Raw genomic sequence first — 6,000 nt, 5'->3', positions numbered from 1 at the left:
ATCCTGGGACAGCCCTTTTCTGCCTTCCGAATAAAACCACCAGTCGGGTTTTCGATCAGCAGACCGAGCTTACCTCAATTACGAGATGGCTAAACGTTGCTGACCATGTTTCTCTCAATCACGGGAGTACAAAGGTTGTAGACCATTGCTGAATCTTTTAACCATACCACGTGGTTAAACTCTTAGACTATTGATACCGACAGAATAAGAACAAGTCTTTGATATGAATTACTAGTCTGCAGCTAGGAATTCAGTATCATTGAACGCGAAGAACGACAACCGCCGAAACATTCATTCTATAACAAATGAATGAATGTCACTCTGAACTATCCCCTATAACCACGACGGAGAGAGACGGACAATTCTACAAAAGAAACAAACTTTTCACCAGCGATCAAGACGACACACTGAGCGTAAATATATATATATATATTGATTGCAATTGTTCCGGAATGAGTGAGCGTTCATGTGTAAAGGATTAGCATTTCAATTGATAAAATTATCACTTTGTAGTGACTTCTTAGTCGACCCCAACTTCCCCTTTTGTCTAACAAGCCGACATAGCCCACTAGGGCACATTCTCCTATCATTACATTTACCTTGTTTGTTTATGCATTTCTGTGAATTACTTAGTTAGTAGTAAATAAATGATTTAAGACAATTGATGTATGGATGACTCATAGTGAAGACTGGGTTCGTGCAGATAACCAACAATTTACGATGTTTGGAATGAGACTAACGTGAGGTAAAGTCAAAAATTCATTAATTCGAAGACTAATTGATCAGATAAAATATCTGAAAAGTTATTTTAGGAAATGATAACTTTAATCTGAATATTTTTCCTTGGTGCCTCAACTTCCAAGTAATTACGGTTACATGATTAATCAGTATAATCGCGTAATACTAATTACAGAGAATCTTTGATAAAAACTATAAGTCTTCAGTTAATGATAGTAAAGACACACACACACACACACAGGGTATTCGGAAACTATTCAGACCCATTGACTTTTTCCACATTTTGTTACATTTCAGCCTTATTCTAAAATTGATCAAATTGTTTTATTTCACTCTTCAATCTACACACAATACCCCATAATGACGAAGCAAAAACATATTTTTATTTATAAAAATGTGAAACAAAAATATCAGATTTCATAAGTATTCAGACACTTCACTTTGCTGAAGCACCTTTGACAGCAATTACAGCCTTGAGTCTTCTTAGGTATAACACTACCAGCCTGATACACCTGTATTTGGGGAGTTTCTCCTATTCTTCTCTGCAGATCCTCTCAAACTCTGTCAGGTTGGATGGGGAGCACCGCTGCACAGCTATTTTCAGGTCTCTCCAGAGATTCTGGCTGGGCCACTCATGGATGTTCAGAGACATGTCCCAAAGCCACTCCTGCGTTGTCTTGGCTTTGTGCTTAGGGTCGGTGTCCTGTTGCAAGGTAAACTTTTGCTCCAGTCTGAGGTCCTGAACACTCTGGAGCAGGTTTTCATCAAGGATCTTCTCTGTTCATCTTTCCCTTGATCCTGACTAGTCTCCCAGTCCCTGCTGCTGAACAACATCCCCACAGCATGATGCTGACACCACCATGCTTCACTGTAGGGATGGTGCCAGGTTTCCTCCAGAAGTGACGCTTGGCATTCAGGCCAAAGAGTTCAATCTTGTTTCTCATGGTCAGAGTCCTTTAGATGCCTTTTGGCAAACTCCAAGCGGGCTGTCATGTGCCTTTTACTGAGGAGTGGCTTCCGTCTGGCCACTCTACCATAAAGGCCTGATTGGCGGAGTGCTGCTGAGATGGTTGTCCTTCTGGAATGCTCTCCCATCTCCAGAGAGGAACTCTGGAACTCTATCAGAGGGACCATCGGGTTGTTGGTCACCTACCTGACCAAGGGCCTTCTCCCCCGATTGCTCAGTTTGGCCGGGCGGCTAGCTCTAGGAAGAGTCTTGGTGGTTCCAAACTTCTTCCATTTAAGAATGATGAATTCCACTGTGTTCTTGGGAACCTTCAATGCTGCAGACATGTTTTGGTATCCTTCCCCGGATCTGTGCCTCAACACAATCCTGTCTCGGAGCTCTACGAACAATTAATTTGACCTCATGTCTTGGTTTTTGCTCTGACATTTACTGTCAACTGTGGGAACTTATATAGACAGGTGTGTGCCTTTCCAAATAATTTCCATTCAATTGAATTTACCACAGGTGGACTCCAATCAAGTTGTAGAAACATCTCAAGGATGATCAGTGGAAACAGGATGCACCTGCGCTCAATTTCGAGTGTCTTAGCAAACGGTCTGAATACCTATGTAAATAAGGTACTTTTGTTTTTTATTGTTAAGCCCTATTTGGTAAAAGACCAAGTCCGTATTATCGGAAGAACGGCTCAAATAAGCAAAGAGAAACAACAGACCATCATTACTTTTAAGACATGAAGGTCAGTCAATACGGAAAATGTAAAGAACTTTTAAAGTTTTTCAAGTGCAGTCTCAAAAACCACCATACACTATGATGAAACTGGGTCTCATGAGGACCACCACAGGAAAGGAAGACCCAGAGTTACCTCTGCTGCAGAGGATACGTTAATTTAGAGTTAACTGCACCTCAGATTGCAGCCCCAAATAAATGCTCCACAGAGTTCAAGTAACAGACACATCTCAACATCAACTGTTCAGAGGAGACTGCGTGAATCAGGCCTTCATGGTCGAATTGCTGCAAAGAAACCACCACTAATGGACACCAATAAGAAGAAGAGACTTGTTTGGGCCATGAAACACGAGCAATGGACATTAGAACGGTGGAAATCTGTGCTTTGGTCTGATGAGTCCAAAATTGAGATTTTTGGTTCCAACCTCTGTCTTCGTGAGACGCAGAGTAGGTGAACGGATGATCTCCACATGTGTGGTTTCCACCGTGAAGCATGGAGGAGGAGTTGTGATGGTGTGGGGCTGCTTTGCTGGTGACACTGTCTGTGATTTATTTAGAATTCAAGGCACTGTCTAGTATGCTTCAAGGCCCTTTTGAGATCATCAAACAATGTTTGAGAGATGAATGATTATTGTTGGACCCGAATCAATTAGCGCATGACAAGTTAAGTAGTCCTCCAGGACTGTTTCCAGGTATGGGCGTTTAGATTTGTGTTTAGTGGACATATTCCCCACGAAGTGGAGTGGTCGTTCGACGTGATGTGTCATTTCTGTTCGAGGTGAAAGCAGATCAACTTTTAGGGATTTTGAGTGGGCTTGGCTTTAACGAAGCGTTTGACCTTTTTCTTCCTTGTAACGTCCTTGCTATGGGTGTTACTTCCTGCAGACCTGGTGTCGGGTAATTCCCCGTCTAGTTATCTTTTACCCTTCTCTCCAAAATGTCTCGCTTTAGTTCTTCACGTAGTGGAACTTCTGGAGAACATTGGTCTACGTTTTGATCGTCCTTCAACCCTTTGTTACCCGTGTGACCTGACTTTTTGTGGGTAGGGTGCAGGAGCGTAGCGAACAGGTCGATTGTAGCAGTAGTCGTTTTGATGGGGACGTACTTTACAGTTATTTAGACCGTGGAGGTTATTGGAATCGTGGTTTCGTGGTAGAAACCATTGTTGTGAGTCATCTCTCAACTCTCCAATACCTGATAATGCACCCTCTAACTGGAGTGAGTGCTCCAGGTCAAACTTCAAAACCGAGTGGTCAGGGCTCTTAGCGTTGTGAACGTTTGATGCCTCAAAAGCTGTGCTTGCAAGCTCTCTGAGTTTTAAGATAGGCAAGTCAACATGGCTGCAGGGCCCAAGTAGGTAATGAAGGTGGGATACTTGTTCGACAGAAACATTTGTTTAAATGGTAACAGCTCTTCCATTCCTGTTTCAGTGAGTAGGCCTTTCGTTCAAAGTATTCCGCGCCAAGCGGGCGGAGAGCATTAGCTTCCTCCTGTGGTGAAATTCGGGCCCAAAGGCCAAGAGGAGAAGCCAAGCTTTGGCTTTGTTGGTCAAGAGGCACCATATTACTCAGTGCCAAATGGCCAAGAGGAGAAGACTGAGGGACACATGAGGGTGGTAATTTGCCTGTTGTTTTGGCTTGACCCAGCTTGGAATAAATACATCTCATTTGGAAACTTTGCTCTCTGCGCCTGACACCACACCCACCACTCCTAGCTATCGTGACAATCATGGTTTGCAGGTAGAGGTCTTGAGTACGGAGCGAGAGATTCAGTGATGAGATTTCCTCCGCTTGCTTAGAAATCAATATTTCCATCTTCATCACTTGAGTTCTTGAGTTCTGCTGGTTTGTCATCCAACTTAGTCATTGTGTTCATTAACTGATCGTCTTTGGTCTGCAGCATGTTGAGTAGAACATTGTTACTTTGAGTAGTGTTCAACAAAACTGCATGCATGTTATCAAGTTGAGCGCACCTGTTTGTAGATAACTCGTCAGATTTATCTAGTTTGGCGTGGACATCATCATATTTAGTTTTGGCTAAATTGAGTTGTTCCTGCAGCATACGATTTGTTCCTGTAGAAGATGATTTTCTTGAAGAGTTTGTGTTTGTTCATCATAATAAGTTTTTGCAATTACATTTAATTGTTCAGTTTTCAAACGCAGTTCCATAGCTAGCAGAATTTTTCCCTTTTCTGCATTTGTCTTTGGTTTCCCGGTTCTCTCCACCTGTTCCTTTCTGTCTACTGTTACCTGCTCGTGCTTCAGCTGTGCACTGCGGTATTGGACCAATGCCAATCTCGGATGGTAAGACATCAGGGCTAGACTGGAGAGAACCTTTAAGAGGCCTGCACCCTATGGTTGATTTTGGAGAGCGTTGTTGTCTTCTGTTATTCCACTAATGGCATAATTAAGGTTGGTATCGCTGCTGAGGTCAGAGATCAATCCATTTATGGGTGGAGGTTCACTAATTAGCGGGAGAGTGGGGACTACCCCCTCTGATAGCTTGCACATTATTAGAACATTAGGAAAAACATTTTTCCTTTCAAATTTTCCAAAGTTTGGTTTTGGAATGCGTTGGAAGCTGCAAAGACGATTTTAATCTATTTATAAACATTAAATGAACCCTCAATACTGTACCAGTAATGTGGGAGTTGGACATGAATGAATTTGCAAAAGCAAATGATAATGATTAATCATAACTGGATAGGCTATCTGGGAATTAAACTTTACTTAACCTGGGAAGTTGGTTAATCTAGGTTACTATAGCAAAGTTTCAAATGTCTCATTTAATTGGAAGAACCTAGAAAGATATGTTCGACAATTTAACTTATTAATTTGAATGAGACGATGATATCCAAGCAATTGGGATTGTTTGGATTATCATACAAGTAGTTTAAATGTTAGAGTACATTCACCACTAGGTTCACTTCTCCCTAAGGCCGAAGCCACATGGGATTCCAGCTGGAGGCGGGACTTCCGTCATTACTGGGGTTTACTGAATGTGCTTTGCAAAGTAGATTTTACTGATTGATATACTTTAATGATAAATCAAACCTGTATAGGCTGTTTGGGAATTCAACTTTAAATGAACCTGAACCTTGTTGATCTAGGTTAATGTGAAAAGTTTAAATTGTCACAATGTATAAAACCAATCAATTTGGATATTATTTAAAAGATCCACTTGAAAGGTAAATCTGGCAATTTCACTTGTTAGTTCAATTGAATGAGACATCGATATCCAATCAATTGATTGGCTGGATATCCTAAATAAACCTTGTTAAACGTGATCCACATTTGTGTGTCACCTAATTCTTTTTTTTCAGGAAACGTACTGGCGATTCTTCACCACGAGGGGGTTACTGATAGCAGAAAGCTGAAATCAAATGGAAGTGCAAAGGGCAGGACATCCGTCGCGCAAGCCGGAGGAATTTCAACGTAACACAGGAAAAAGAAAAATGCAGTTTTCCCATTGTTAGCTGTAGCATCTAGTGCTAAGCTAATCCTACTTTGTACAGGAATCTCACTTCCAAGCACAAAATAGGGTCCCCTTCACCATGGAAAGGAGGGTTT

The sequence above is a fragment of the Oncorhynchus clarkii genome, chromosome 17, assembly GCF_045791955.1.
Source record: "Oncorhynchus clarkii lewisi isolate Uvic-CL-2024 chromosome 17, UVic_Ocla_1.0, whole genome shotgun sequence".
Classification (NCBI taxonomy): domain Eukaryota; kingdom Metazoa; phylum Chordata; class Actinopteri; order Salmoniformes; family Salmonidae; genus Oncorhynchus; species Oncorhynchus clarkii.
Note: the sequence above shows the minus strand (reverse complement) of the source record.